Consider the following 16,637-nt stretch of genomic DNA (forward strand, 5'->3'; position numbering starts at 1 on the left):
TATTTTTTTTTTGTTTCTTTACATCTCTTTACACCACTCTCTCTCCTACCTTTTCTCCACCACCCAACACCATCATCACCTTTTCCACCACCCACTTTTTTATCTTTTATTTCATAAATAAATAAATACATTAAAAAAAAAAAAAAAAAAACAAAAACAAAAACAAAAACAAAAACCACGTTTCATATTTGCGCCACACACCATTTTTATTCATATTGGGAATCAACCCCGATCACCATTTTACAACAACAACAAAAAAAAAAAAAAAAAAAAAAAAAACAACACACCCACACCCACAGTGGGATTTTTCTTCTCTACTCTGCTGCAGGTCTCTTCTTCTTGCCTCCGTCTTGGACGGCCCTTGACGGTGTTGCCTCCGTGTTTCCCACTCCACTGGGCATGATCAGTACTCCCTGCTCCTCCACTGCAGCATATGGCGGCCCTCCAAATCGGAACATCACGGTGGCCTTCCGCTTCAGCTCCTTGTTTTCTGCCCTTAGCACGCTTATCTCTGCTCGCGCATCCTTATACATGCGTTGGAGCAGAGCCAGCTGGGAGTTTAAATGCTGCATCTCATTTGTCCTACTCTGCAGCCGGTTCGACAAGTTTGTGACCGCCGTCATGCTTTCCACACATGCCTTCAGAGTATACTGATTGGCCTCCACATCCGACTGCACAGCCATTTTTTGCTCCACCGACTGCATCGGAAAGTTCAACGGAGCAAACCCAGTGGTGTTTGGTTGAGGTTCACGGGACACCGCACCTGCTATCTCTCTTGTGGACTCGTTGAGGTCGGGAAAGAGAGTAAGTAGACCACGGGACGACGAAGCCATTTTCTCTCGCAACAGAGTGTTACAGACTCTCTCTCTCAGCACAACAGTGTTACAGCCTCTCTCTCTCAGCACAACGCAGACTTCTTCAGAGGTTTCTCTCAGTTTCTTGTCTGAGCCTCTGCCTCGGCCTCAGCTCCGTCTTGGTTAAATAGCCGAGGCAGCCACGCGCATCGCGCGCCTCTTCTCGCCGACAAACTGGCACGCCTTTTCATGGCACGCCTTTTGATGCATTCGGGCACGCCTTTTGATGGCACGCCTTTTGAGGGTGCGGGCACACCTTTTGAGGGCACGACTTTTGAGGGCTCGATATCTACATCCATGTATATTTTTTGGGCAGCCTATATACACACTCATACAGTGTCTTCTACAACGGTCAGCTTTATCAATCCCTTTGTTTCAACCTCAAATAGGTTTCTATCTTCACACCTATTTGAGTTTGAGGGGGGGTTATACCAGTATCATGTATAAGTCGCTCATGGCGCACTCCCTAAGTCGCCTCCTCGGTGCACCACCACAGCTTCTACAACGGTCCGACATGACCCCATAAACTGCCTTCTCCTCGGTGCACCACCACAGCTTCTACAACGGTCCGACATGACCCCATAAACTGTCTTCTCCAACGGTCCGACATGACCCCGTAAACTGTCTTCAACAACGGTCCGACATGACCCCGTAAACTGTCTGCTACATCGGTCCGACATGACCCCGTAAACTGTCCTGCTACAACGGTCCGACATGACCCCGTAAACTGTCCTGCTACATCGGTCCGACATGACCCCATAAACTGTCTTCTACATCGGTCTGACACGACCACACAGTGTCTGCTACAACGGTCCGACATGACCCCGTAAACTGTCTTCTACACCGGTCCGACATGACCTCGTAAACTGTCTGCTACAACGGTCCGACATGACCCCGTAAACTGTCTGCTACAACGGTCCGACACGACCATACCGTGTCTCCTATCCTGTTTTGTTTTTTATTTATCAGTTTACTTTTCTGTTTTGTTACTCTCTTCAAACTCAAGTTGGTTAGTTCCTATCCTCCTTGAGTTTGAGGGGGGCTGTTAATGTACACTAAACCTAACCCACTAACCTAACCCACTACATCCACCCCACTAAACCTAACACACTTACCATCTCCACTACCACCCACCACCTCCACTACCATCCACTACCACCACTCACTTACCTCACACCTCTCCTATATAATAGCTTGTAACATACAAATCAATACATCAATCTTGTAACAAATACAATCAATTAATAATACATATATTATTACATTCATAATTTGTCATTTAATTAATATGTAATCCAGATTTAATGTATAATGAGGTGCACGCTTTTTTATGTATTTATTTATATGGGGGATGCACCAATAAATCTCAAATTAATAACTTATACACTGTTTAGTCCTAAAAGTTTTCTTATAGACTGAAAGGTCCCATTACAATGTTTCAAACATCAGATTAATGTTTCGAACATTAGATTTCGAACATTAGATTAATGTTTCGAACATTAGATTGATGTGCAAATGGGACTAAATGGAGCATAAGAAAACTTTTAAGACTAAATGGTTCAACTTTTTAGAAACTAAGACTTATGGGTAAATTTTCCTTTATTTTTTTGATAATTGGATAGCTTGTAAGGTGCACATTTAAAATTAATTTTGAACAAATTTTTTTTATATTATTTATAATATCTAATAAGAGAATATATAATTTACAGATATCAAAGTGATTAATATCACACTAAAAAATTGTGATTTTTAGTAAATTTTATTAATATTTTGTGATGAAAGTTATAATGAAAATTGCGTGAAAGTTATTAATGATGAAGTTATGGTATGTACCACTAAAATGATACTTTTTGTGATAAACAAAAAAGTTATATATATATATATATATATATATGTGTGTATATTTTTGATGAGTAAAAAATTATCCATTTTAGGATAGAAGTTATACTTTTTGTATAATACCATATTTCTTGGTATGTACCACTAAAATGATACTTGTCGTGATAAACAAAAAAGTTATATATATATATATATATATATTTTTGATGAGTAAAAAATTATCCATTTTAGGATAGAAGTTATACTTTTTGTGTAATACCATATTTCTTGGGGTGTACATAATAGTCTTTCCTTAAGAAAAAAAACCCATATCATAGGAATAAATAAGCAATTAAAGAAACACTTTGCATTAGGAATTATAATTAGATTGATGTTAGGGATTTTAAATAATTTATTAATTTTTTTAGCAAATCTCTCACGTAGATGTGGGACTCACACACATGTGAGTTTGTGTAAGTCACACACTCATATGAGAGATTTGGTAGAAAATTGATAGATTACTTGAATTCTATACCATTTTCCTTATAATTAATCATTGCATTTGACAAAAAATGAACTCTAACGTCTCAATTGAAAATATACAAAAGTTACTTACTCAGCTTGTCCAATTAATTTGTAATACCATGAATTTAGCACTATAAAAACTATGAAAAACATTGTCAACCCCAAAATTTTGAAGAAATTGTATTTTTTTTGCCCGTTGAACTTGGGATGTAATTTCTTGAGCTAAGTCCCTAAAGTTATGAGTCTAGTTTTATATGAATAAAACACACTTTTTAATTAATTTAAATAGCATTTCATTTATTTTAAATGAGACTGTTACACATACACTTTTAAATGAAATATATTATACTATTTGAATCAACAAAAAAATAAATTTTGTTTACATATTTATCAAGTGTATGGAAAAAAATAGTTTTGTAAAGTTGTCAAGCAATAAACAAAGAATATAATTATATAATGGACTTGATGGGCATCAAATTACGCTAAACAGCAAAATCCCCCAGCTAATAAAGCAATGAAATTTCGCTTGAGAAAAAAGTTTGGTATCTTCATATGAGTTCTCATAGTTCTTTAAATGAGCCATTTATAATACTTTATAAGTTTAAATTAAAAAAATTTCAAATATCAGATTACAAAATTTTTAAAAGTAGATTGCAGATAGAGAGGTGGTGATAGTTGTGGTAACAACGGTGATGTAGGGATGGTGGTGGTGACTATTATAGCGATGATGATGATGATAGAGTTTGAGTGTATGTTGTGGTAATAGTAGTATTAGTGGTAGTGGTGGTGGAGGCTAATGGCACTAGTAGGGGCAATAGTTGTAATAGGGGTGGGATTGAGGGCGAGTGTAAGGGTGGTGGCTGTTGTAACTGTGAGGGTAACATTGCCATGACGTTGGTAAGGGGGTAAGGGTGGTAGTAATTGCAGCAATGACGATAGATAGAGGTAGTTCAACCATTATGTTACTTAGACTGACGCCGAAGGTTAAAAAAATTCTTATTATTGAAGGACCCAACTTTTCAGATGTTTAGTTAGATAAGATCTCATTTCGATATTTAAACTAAAGCTTCTAAAAATTTTGGATTGCTAATAAATGTCAATGTTTTTGCATAAATAGTTAAAAATTCAGGAGTTGTTTGGGAAGTGTTAAATTAATATACCTTTTAGCTTTTAATGAAAAAATATAAAATGTAAGTTGGGATTGAAGTGATGTGATAGAAATATTGTGACTTAAATAAGACGTAATGTGACCCAAATAAAATAATTTTGATTTAAATAAAATAATGTTCTAAAATGGCACAACACATGCCAAACAACCTCTCAATTAATATTTATAAATTTTCATTTACTTAAAATTTTATTAACTTTTAGCTTATATTTTAAGAATTATTTAAAATTTTAAATAATATTAATTATAATTATTAAATGATTTAATTTAATTTTTAATTAATACATTAAATTTTAATTTCTCTCTCATGTCAGCATCTAACTGGCAAGAGTCCCAATATTGTATCGTGGTTTTAATCCATTATTTGAACACAGCTCAGTTTTCGATGTGTGTGTGTGTTCCTCTGGGAAAGACTGACCCACCTTCAAACTTCATTTGGATTGAAATGGTTGGCGAGAAAAAACAAGTAAAAATAAAATAAAATATTGGAAGAATAAGATTTTTTATTACTTATTTAAATGATTAATAAAGTGAGTAATGACGAGAAATTAAAAAATTAATAAAAAAGTTAAATTACACCAAATTAATGTTTGGTTTTTCATCAAAAACGATAAAATTTGGTGAAAAATTAAAATTACTTTTTTTTTTATATTATAATCCATCCAAATAAAAAGGTGAAAAATTGTAATAATTTTTTATAATAATTTTTTTATTTTTATTTTCTCATTTCTCAAGCCAAACGAGTGTTAGAGACCCCTTCTTAGTTCTTCCTTGAATGCCAACATCCAACTGCGAGACTTGATTTGCGAGTAAGAATCTTCCAGGCTCCCGTCCTTGCAAGTTGCATGAGAGAGAGAGAGAGAGAGCCTACCCCTACTAGCCCTTCCTTCCCTTGCCCCTCTTTCTCTCTCTATAAATGCTTCAAACTTTCTCTCTTATTTAACATCATCCCATCCCGACTCTGTCTTCTCACTCTCCATTCATTTCCTTCAATTTCCCAAGTTTTTCACCATCTTCTTGCTTAAACAATACACAACATGGCATTTTCAAGGGCATTCACTGCTTCAGTACTATTTCTTTCTTTTCTGCTTCTCCATCTCACCTATGCAAACCAGTTGGTACTGTCTCTCTTCTCAACCCCCTTCTGTCTAATTAATATAATACAATTCTAATTAGCCTACTTTGAAAAACAACTCCATATATATTATTATGATTAATGTTGTTTTGGTTTATTAAATTGATGGTTGTGCAGATGGGGATGATGAGTGGAGCAGAGAGCCCTGTTCCTGAAGCTCCAACAACACCACCAATAGATTGTGGAGAGGCTTGTAAGGTGAGGTGTGGATTGTCATCGAGGCCTAATCTCTGCAACCGAGCCTGTGGAAGTTGCTGCGCCGAGTGTGACTGCGTCCCCCCTGGAACTTCGGGGAACTACGACTCCTGCCCTTGCTACTTCCGCCTCACTACCCGTAACAAAATTCGCAAATGTCCTTAGAATTAAATTGATTCTTGTCTCTTCAAATTATGTATGTTACTACAACTACTTAGCTAGCAAAGAGTGCTTAATTAATACTAGTGCTAGGAATCAGTTTGTGTTTTGGTTTGAGATTTGAGTAAGGGAGTCAAGTCCTCTGTTATTTGTTTATGTATTTTTGATGACTTGGGGTGTTTGGAAAATTAAAAATTAGCTTTTTTTTTTTCATTAAAATTTATAAAAATATAAAATAATTAATAAGATAAAATATTATATTATATTATATTTTTTATTTTTTTATCGTAAATAATATATCTAATTATAAAAAAAAAAAAAAATTTTTTCAAATATAAATATTTAAATTTATTAAAATAATTAAAAAGTGAAATAACATATTAAAATAATCAACTTCACTGGTGCCGAATGTGAAGAATGAGATTTGTGTTCCTACATAATAAAAAATACTTTATGCATGTGTAATGTGTTGTTCTTCAAGCTTGCACTTGATGTCAGCTTCAGTTTTCCACTTCGCAATAAGAGTAAAGCTAACAACTCTAAATATTTTATTAAACGTCTTATATAAATATTTTATTAAATATCTTATATAAATATATAACTTACATTATATAAATTTCATATAAATTCACATTTATGAAATATTTAATAAAACATTTGGTACTCTTAATATAACCCTGCCAATAAAGTTAGACAGTCAAGAAAGAAGAATCATTCCATGCCAGGTCATGAATAGATCTGGAACATCCATCCATCTATGTAAGTCCTACACGGCCTTTCCACAAACAAATTTAGGTTAAATAATTAATAAATTTTAATAATTAGATTTAATTTTTATTAATTTTTATTAAAAATATATTTTAATAAAATTATTATTAAAATAATTTTTTACGATAATTTTTTTTTGTCATGATTCTTATAATTGATCGTTAAAATTTATAAATAGTGATGTTTTTCTATGATGAATTTTATTAAACTATCGTTGAAAGTTAAAAATTAGTATTTTTTTAAAAAAAAAATTGTCACTAAAATTTGTAATTAGTCATATTTTTTGTAACAAAAATTTTAAATTATCATTAAAATTAACAGTTAATAATATTTAATAAAAATATGATTAATCATTATAAAATTTATTAAATAATAAATCTATCTAATAAGACGTTTATGTAAATCTCCATAAATTTACTTGTGACAGGTCAATCCACATAGTAGTGAATAATTACTGGTCATAAAAAAGTAGGCAGAATTTTAGGAAGGGAAAAAAAAAACGTATGAAGTCCAATGAATTTGGACAATCGATACTTTTTCTAGATATTAATACTTAGTTTTGATTCATGAATTTAGGTAAAAAAAATAAAAAATATTAAGTGAAATATAAATAAAATATAATTATATTATATATATATATATATATTTTTTCTTTTTAAATTTCTTTTTAAAACACAACCTAAGAAAGGCTCCGTTTGGCAAGTTGGGTTGGGGTTTTTTTGGCTATTTTAGCCACAAAAGACAAAATAGGCTATTTTAGTCACAAAAAACAAAACATCACATCCAACCCATAATCATTACATTCTTCTCTCACAAAAAAAGTCAAAAAAATCAAAAAGCCAAAAAGCCCTTCCCAAACCAAACTTTTTAGCCCAGGCTAAAATAGCCAAAAAAGTCAAAAAGTCAAAAAGTCAACTCACTTCCCAAACCAAGCCAAAATATTAATAGATTTGTCAAAATCAAAACTATTTTAAACTAAGCAATTAATTATGTAAGAAAGTGTAGTTTATTGAGAAGAGAAGGCGATCATATAACGCCTCCGTTTGGCAAGCAAAAAATCAGGCTTTTTTGGCTAAAATAGTCACAAAAAACAAAATAGGCTATTTTAGCCACAAAAAACAAAACATCAAATCTAACCCATAATCATTACAATCCTCTCTCACAAAAAAAGTCAAAAAAGCCAAAAAGCCAATAAGTCCTTCCCAAACCAGGCTAAAATAGCCCAGGCTAAAATAGCCAAAAAGCCAAAAAGCCAACCCACTTCCCAAACGGAGGCAACTTATCATTCAAGAAGTTTTATGTTTGAATTTTACGAAAGTTAAACATTTCAAATTTTGGGATTATTGAAAGTTTGTTCAGTTATTAATTTTAGAATTCTATGATTAGTTAAGGTACGCTTAATTTAATTTGAACATCCAATTATAAAAAAATAAAAATAAAAGAAAGAAAGAAAGAAAAGGTAACCATCACTACTAAATCAATAAAAAAAGAGTCGTATCATGTGAAAGTAAGAAAGAACTAAAGAAAGGTTCGTAACAATGACTAATAATCAATCATTGTTTTTTTTTTTTTTTTTTTTTAATAAAGATAGACTCTGACCTCTCAATTGAAAATATACGAAAATAAGCAACTGAGATAGCCTAATTGATCGACAATTTCATGGATTTAGTGCAATATAACAGCTATGAAATTCATCAACACCATTTCCCTTTTGATCCCAACCCAGCGAAACATAATTTTGGAACCTGCAAATCAAGTAAAGATGTCTAGAAATGAAGGAAAAGTCTGAAAATTTCTATGCCAATTAAGTCCTCCAATCCCCGGACTCAAAAATCAAGTGATAGAATTTTTGGTTAAGCTTAGTTCACGTTTGTGAATATGTTATTTTAATAATTTTTTAATTTTTTATAAAAAGATGTGTAAAAAATAAAAAAAAATAATTTAATAATTTATAATGATTTTTTTGATTAAAATATATAATTAACAAATAAAACCTTAGCAAAATTAAATTAAGACTTACCTATCCACCGATTGTAAGATTTTTACACCTACACCATTTATACGGCAAGACTATAAATTAAGACTTACCAATCTACCGTTGCAGCGGTACAACTTCCAATATAAAACATTTAGGTATATTTTATATGGCAAGGCTATTTCTTTTGTCACGCTACAACTTTCAATATAAAAAAATCTATGTGTATAGATAGGATTAGAGAGTGGTTTCATGTTAGAGTAATAATTGAGACTTTTATGTCTATAAGATCTCACAAATCTCACAAGATTTTTATAAATTTAAACTATTCAGGATATAAATTTTATACATATATAAATGAATTCTGAACATATATATAAGGTCAAGATCACTTTAAAAAGTGTGGGAGTGATCCCAAAGCATCCCAAATATTTTCCTACCAAATTCATTAACTTTCTTCACTTTTTATGTATTTTTGTTAAATGACTTGACAGCTATGATGGATAGTGATTTTTAAATATAATGACCCTCCATATAAACATAAAACTTATTATGGGTCTTTTAGGAAACAAATAAAAAGTCTGTATTTAACTTTTTATTTATTTTAAATCATATTATTTTTCATATTTTTTATTTATAGAAGGATAAAATAGATTTATGTGCGTGAATTTCTGACCACATTGACAACTCAGTATTCAATTAGAGATGACAGAATAGATGGCGCCTAAATGACCTGCAGCAGAAAGAAGAGCTAAAGAGTACTGACAGAATAGATGACGTCTGAATGACCTAAACAAAAAGAAGAGATTTCGACGATGGTTCGTCAATCCGGAGACACTCCGATAATCAAGTCAGTTATCTCTCAAGAATAAATAATGTGCTTAATTCATTATTCTGAATATAAATTGTATATCTTAGACCCATTGGGAGTGCCTCTCTTTTATAGCCAACTCCTTCCTAGTCTCAATAGAAGTCTAGCTTCAATGGATTGCTACTCAATGCTTATCTTGGACTCTCCAATAGATAAAGACCAGGCTGAGGTCCTTCCTCATTCTAGGATTCTTGTTCCTTAGTCGCTTATTTCGGACTCTGATATCTTCGGAGATAATCTCTGCCTATCTGAGATCACCTTGGCGTCACGACCAGGACACGTGGCACCTCGGCTGACACGTCGGCGTCACCTTGACCACATGTTGGTACTTAGAAAATATATTCCCACAAGATTAAAAAATTTTAAAAATTAACTTTTTTCTAATTTTTCAAAACACCACTATATGAATACTCTCATACGCCTTATTTGGTAAATGCTAAAATTAGACTTTTTAAGTTAAAATTTATAAAAAGACAAAATATATTAAAATAGTAAATAAGACAAAATGTCACATAAAATTCGTAATCATTTCACTTTTTCTCTCACAAATATCATATTTAATTATAAAAAAAATCTAACAATCTTCTCAAATAAAATTTTGTAACTTATTAAAATAATTAAAAATTAAAATAATTTATTAAAAGAGTAAACTTCCCACGTAACATAAGGTCATAGACAAAAGAAATAAAAATGAAGATAAAAAACAGTTTTGTGTATCCTATTGATTGATGAAAGTGTGGAGAGAAGCAGTAGGTGGAGCAATCCTAGTGACCTGGCAAAGTTGAAAGGCGGAGAATCTGGGAGAGTCAAAAGTGGTTATCTGTGTTTTCTCTTTAATTAATGCATGGGTTTGGGTGCTGGACAACCTGTTCTCGATTCACACTATGAGGATACGGATATGGCATGGTATGGGCAGCTTCGGAGTATGAGCTGTATTTCAGTTCATTGCCATCTCAGCAACTGCTGGCTAGCACCGTCACTGCCCACGTAAATGATAGGAGTAAGTTATTTTAATAATTTTTTAATTTTTTATAAAAAAGTATTTAAAAAAAAAAAAGAATAATATAACAATATATAATCATTTTTTAATTTTTTAAAATTACTTTCCAAACTCATCATAGAACACTTGTTAGGTTGAAATTTGTTAGAAAAATAAGTGATTTTCCCTTGAATCGATAGAAGGAAATAAAAATATTATAACAAAGAAATCAATATCACAATAAGGGGTTGTTTGAGATAATCTAAATAAGTGTACTTTTTGTTTTTTTATAAAAAAATGTGTAAAAAAGTAGAGAGGTGATATGATGAAAAAAAAGATAAAAAGATAGATTATTTTTGATTTGTCAAACTTGACTAAATTTTATGTGATTCTATCGATATAAGTATTGTTTATAGAATTACAGTTTAATTTCACTGTCAATAATATATTTATAAATGATTATGAACGACACACAAAAATTTTACAACTATCTAAATAACAGTGGAAAAGATCTTACGTAATTGATTGAACAAAAGTTTTCGAAGCAAAGGTGAAGAACACGCCAAACAAGTGAACCAAACTAATAGAAACAGAGATCCTTAGAACTAACAGAGATGTACCAAACAAGCGAACCAACTTTGGAATAAACCCACCGGATGGACATTTACCAATACATAGGATCATCTCTAATCGTTTGCCAAATCCATCACTAAATTTAAATTTAGTAAAAAAAAAATATTTTTTGTATTTCAACAGTTTCATCAAAACGGTATCAAATTGAGAACGGCCCAAGTTTTTCATCAAACTGAAGATGACTCGCACCTTTCAGCAAAACAATGTGTATAGCTATTGAGTGTGACCCACTAGATGACCGGCCAGACCTTTGACCAGACGTCCTCCCGAATGACCACCTCAAACAAATTTTTGTAAAAATTTACACTAAAAGGTCGACCCCCGAACGACCAACTCTCCAACCATAATAAAGAGGCTCCTGCATTGTCTAGATTGTAAAGAAAAACTTTAGAAATAAAAAATCCCAATTTTGTATCAAATTACGAAGCCGCAATTAGTTGAAAACCCAGAGCACAAGCTTCGGAACATCATTGTAGAGATTCTCAATTGTCTCCCTCACAGCAAAGTGCTTTGTCCTTTTGTTCAAGAACTCATCAAGGCCTCAATGTATGTCATCACTACTGATAATGAAGAAAATGGGTTAATTTGTATTCGAATAATATTCGATATCCTTCGAAACTTTAGACCATCGCTTGAAAATGAAGTTCAGCCCTTTCTCGATTTCGTATGTAAAATTTACCAAAATTTTAGATTAATTGTGTGGTTCGATTGTCCAGAGCAGAGAGACTGATATACAGAAAATAGGAGAGAGAGAGAGATTGTGAGAAACAAGAAAATGATTGAACTAGTTGGGTTTTTCATTGTTTAAGAACTTGGTTTTGGTTGAGCAATATGTACATGAGAGGGTAATTTATATGAAAATTTGGCCGAGCTAGGTAAATGGGCTGTTATGGGCCGCAGTGCGAAGGGCCGAGTAAAATGGCCGTATAAGTTACTCCGGTCTTGTGGATGTTTTGGAGTTAGTCCGGTCCGAAAAAAGATTGAAGTTACTGGCCTAGAGATGCTTTGGAGTTAGACCGGTCCTAGAGTTGAACCGGTCTTGACATATTAGTTCAGTCTAACTATACCATGAGTTGTACATGAGAAGTCGAAGTAAGAATAGTATAGGGAAGAGCCGAATTAAGAATAGTTCGGCCCATTCTGCGGCTAAGCAGAGTCGTGTTTACTTCGGTCGTGTGGTAGTTCGGCCATGGTAAAACCATCTCACTTGGTTTAAGCAGTGAGGGGGGTGTTGAGGGATAAGCATTATCCTCTAGGAGTATGAATCCTAGAAGGACTCTACATGGAGAAATAAGAGTCCTACCTGGATTGTGCCATTCGAAATCTATAAAAGCTCACAAACATCACCTATGGAGAGGTACGACACCACTTTGTTTTCTGAATACACAGAGCTTTTGTCTATTTGTCAAGCTTACTGACTTTGGCATCGGAGAGGTTTCCGGCACACACCCGCCGACTAGCTCACGTTTGTGTTTTCAGGTGATAAAGCGACGACGTACGGAGGAGCGCAGACTTGATCAACAGGATTATACGAGAAGGTTTATTTCTATAGCGATCCCGGTTTCCCTTTTTATTGGTTGTTGTGTACATCTCATTTACATCCTTTACTCTTTGTATTTGAGTCTTGGGTTGTGTTGGGCAGGTGTATAACAGGTTGGTTGAGCTTAGGAACCAAGTGTAGTTGCCCAGATTTTGGCCTTCACGCTCGAGCGAGGATTTTGTCGCTCGAGCGGGCCCTTCGTTGTTGTCTGTCCGCTCGAGCGGGGTTTCCGACGCTCGAGCGTAGTTTTCCATCTTCCAGTATCTCTTCTGCAGTGTTGTGCGCTCGAGCGGGAGTTTTGACGCTCGAGCGGGATGTTGTGTGTGACGTTCGAGCGGTGAAGGTTGACGCTCGAGCGGAGTTATGGTTCTGTAAAAGTTCAGGAAGTGTGTATCCGCCACTCGAGCGGGATTGTTGACGCTCGAGCTGGGGTTTGGACGCTCGAGCGGAGCGACTTTTATATAAATCCGAGATCCGACTTTTGAATTACTTTTTCACATTCATTTCTCTCTCTTACTCTTCCAAAACTCCATTGTTGAGCCTCTCTCTCTAGAACCTTGCCTTCTCTCTAGGTATTAATCTAGTTAGAGTTGTTTCCTCACCTTTGGCCTTTACAAAAGTTGTGTTGATCGTTGAGGGCTACGTTTTGATCCGAAAATATCGAGTTTTGGAGCACGTTGAGTTTCTTCATCTTCATCCCTTGAACTCCGAATTTGAGGTAGGGATTCCTACTCACTCTTAGGTCTTTAACATAGATTTGTTTGGCGATTTTGATAAAGTGTTGAAGTTGGGAAATTTTGGGACTTAGGGTTTCAAAATGTCAAAGAGGGTTTTTATTATTTTGATTCTAAAATGAGTATTTTGGGTTTCAAAATAATGATATTGATGTTGGTTGTTGATATATGGACCGTGGGGTCAATATTGAAAAATGGGAAAAAAGCCCTAATTCGTTGTGTAAACTAATTTGTATAATTAATTTGGAAAAAGTGTTGATATTTGGAATTGAGTTGGAAATAATGAAATTGACTCATTATATGGTAGAATAGTGGAGTTGGATTTGTTAATCGCTCACTTTTGAAAACATGATATTTTATCTGTTGGAGCTTTTATTATCTGTTTAGAAATAATTGCTTGGGCTACCGGTGGAGGGTAGTTTTGATTGTTATAGACAATGCATGATGATTAGGCAAACTAAAACTAATCAATTGGCTATGTCATAAAGTGTGACGATTGGTAGAATACATTAACGTTATGTATTGATTGATTGTGTATATGACCAATGTGTATATACTCTGTGTATGTGTGTGGAAGGAGATAGGGGATGTACTCCACGGTTTAGAGGAAGATAGGGGATGGACCTCTAAATCGGATATTGTTTGGGAGGAGATAGGGGATGGACTCCACTGATACAGCTCGTATGCTTGTCAGATTTAAGTAATGATACAGCTCATATGCTTATCTATGGAAGTGATGATACAGCTTGTATGCTTTATCTGTTGAAATGTGGATACAGCTTGTATACTTATTTGTTGAGATGTTGATACAACTAATATGCTTATCTATTGAGAAATGGGAAATGTTTAATATGAGTTACTGTCTCATAGAAATGGTTGGTCAGGTTCTGAGCCATTGATATAATTTGCGAAACTGTTAAGAAATGGAGAGTAGAATGAAACATAGTCGCAGTGATTATAAGATGGAAATGGGTTACGAATTGATTAGTGGAAATTGAACATTTATCAATTGCTAATGTCTTAGTTATTGTTCATACTGTGTTTAGCATATTTCTACTTGGCGTTGGCTCACCTTATATGGGACATTATTTTCAGGTATAGGTAGCATGCCACCTCCAAGGACATAGCTTGGATCATGATGAGAGTTGAAGACTCTTTTTGGTTGTTTTATTTGTATTACATGTATAGCAAGCCAAGGGCTTAATTTGTATGGAGTTAGTACTCTTCTTTTGTGTAACCAAGTGTTAACTTGAAAAGCTGTAAGCCTATAGGGCATTTGTTTTTGTTGTTAACATGTAATACTATTGTAAGAACTACTCTGATGAATAGAAATGGTTAATCTCTTCTGTATAATGCATGTCTAAAGTGATGGATTTATGTATTTTTTTTTTTTGGGTGTTACAATTTCTTTCCCGTACAGTACATGTGGATTAAACTTAGAAAATTCATTTTCACTTTCCGGTTGACCTGCTAGTCGTTCCCTCGTACATCCGCTTAGATTTGATGAAAGCTATAGTAAATCGTTTGAGTGATTTATATCAGATTGAGGAACTCGTCTATTTTTTACTCAAATTTAATGAAAAAAATAGTGAATCGTCGGAAATGCTCTAACAAAATGTATATATGTAGGCTTCAAATAGTACGCTGAGATGGTTTGCCACTCAAATGAATGAATCAAAAATTAATTAATTAATTTTCATTTTTATTTTTTTTAATGATGCTAGGAATTTTAAATAGGGACATTTATTTATAAATTTTTCTTCACTTATTTATGTTTTATTTAGTTTAAATTATTTTTTTATATTCCAATAAGTTTTATAAATAATATAGTTATCAAAATACCCCTAATAGTTATCAAAATAGGGTGAAGCGAGTTGAGATCCTCTCCTTGGTCTCTCTCCTTGCCTCCCTACTTGCAATGGTAGAAATGTACTTTGAGTTGATCCAACGGTTCAGATTTGGTTATTTAAAAATAAAAAAAAATAATAAAACAAATTCAAATTTGCTTTTCCCGCCCAAATCTGGACTGTTGGATCAACTCAAGGTGCATCTCCACCATTGCAAGTAGGGAGGCAATGAGAGAGCACATGGATAGGATCTCAACTCGAAGCACATTAATGTTCATATTAATAATGAATGTAAACATTCACACTGTCAAAATATAAATGTTTATATCACCAAGTTACTAAAGGTTCAAAAAATATTTTTATGGACAAAAATATCTATAAAATACCTTAAATATGATAATTAAGATTTGATGGATCAAATATCCAAATAATAATACTTATTAAAATATAAAAATGTTATAAATTAATTGGAATATAAGTACTTAAAGGAGCTTTTCCTAATAAATTTCCTTATTAAATGCCACAAGACTATTAGAGCATCGACATCAAACTAGCCAAAAAAATTATATTTGAACTTAAAATTCATTTTTTCTATTTTGCTTTTATATATTTTTAAATACATTCTTTAACAAACTCTCTATTATTTCTTTATACTACTTAAATATTATTTTATTTATTTTAACTTAGAATTATTTTTTATAAACACAACACAATTAAATCCAAAATAATACTTTTTTAATGTTTGGCTAGATTAAATTACTAGCTACATCTATTGAGTCAAAACTATCAAAAACTAAAATGACTAACTTGAGTCAAAACCATCAAAACTAAAATGACTAACTTGATAACTAGTTTAATAGAGGTGAAATTTGATGATTTATTCACTATTAAAAATAACTATTTTGATTGAGATGCTCTCAATTATTAATTATTACTTAATAAGCTCCCGTTCTACCCAAAAAAAAAAGAGTAACTTTAACCAATGAGATTTTTGCATGCCAATTTTGGTTCGTCATCAGCATGGATCTTTGGTGAAAACGTATGATAGGAAAGACGAAACAACTGTGCTACTTATATAGAAATCGTTCACAGAAATTTGCAAAAAATTGACCCAAAAGACTTGTACAAAACAGAGTGATCGAAAAACCAAAAACTTTATAAATAGCACATTTGTTTTATTTGTTTTTGTTATAAAAATAAGTTTGCACAAAAAAATGGCAAAGGGAATGAGCAAAGTTTCAGTAAACAAATTCACGTGCAAGTAGAGTAGAGAAAAGGCTTTTCCTCTTCTGATTTAGGCTAAAAAATGAGCGGGCATTTGCCTTGGGCCTACCCAATATCCAAACAACTATTACTGGACATGGCCCATCCAACTATTTAGGAACCAATACAACCGGAGCTGAATAGTCACAACGGCTAGTTTCGGAACAGCCTGT

At 33.1% G+C, this 16,637-nt stretch overlaps 1 non-coding gene across 1 annotated transcript; it reads left to right on the forward strand.

Moving 5' to 3' along the window:
• The first annotated feature begins 5,064 nt into the window (after positions 1 to 5,064).
• On the forward strand, positions 5,065 to 6,049 carry LOC114305402 (uncharacterized). Its single transcript, XR_014342526.1, has 2 exons — positions 5,065 to 5,483; positions 5,618 to 6,049. It is a non-coding gene; the product is annotated as an uncharacterized LOC114305402 (transcript).
• The last annotated feature ends 10,588 nt before the right edge of the window (positions 6,050 to 16,637 follow it).

This window comes from Camellia sinensis, chromosome 1, assembly GCF_055761805.1.
Source record: "Camellia sinensis isolate YWXY chromosome 1, ASM5576180v1, whole genome shotgun sequence".
Classification (NCBI taxonomy): domain Eukaryota; kingdom Viridiplantae; phylum Streptophyta; class Magnoliopsida; order Ericales; family Theaceae; genus Camellia; species Camellia sinensis.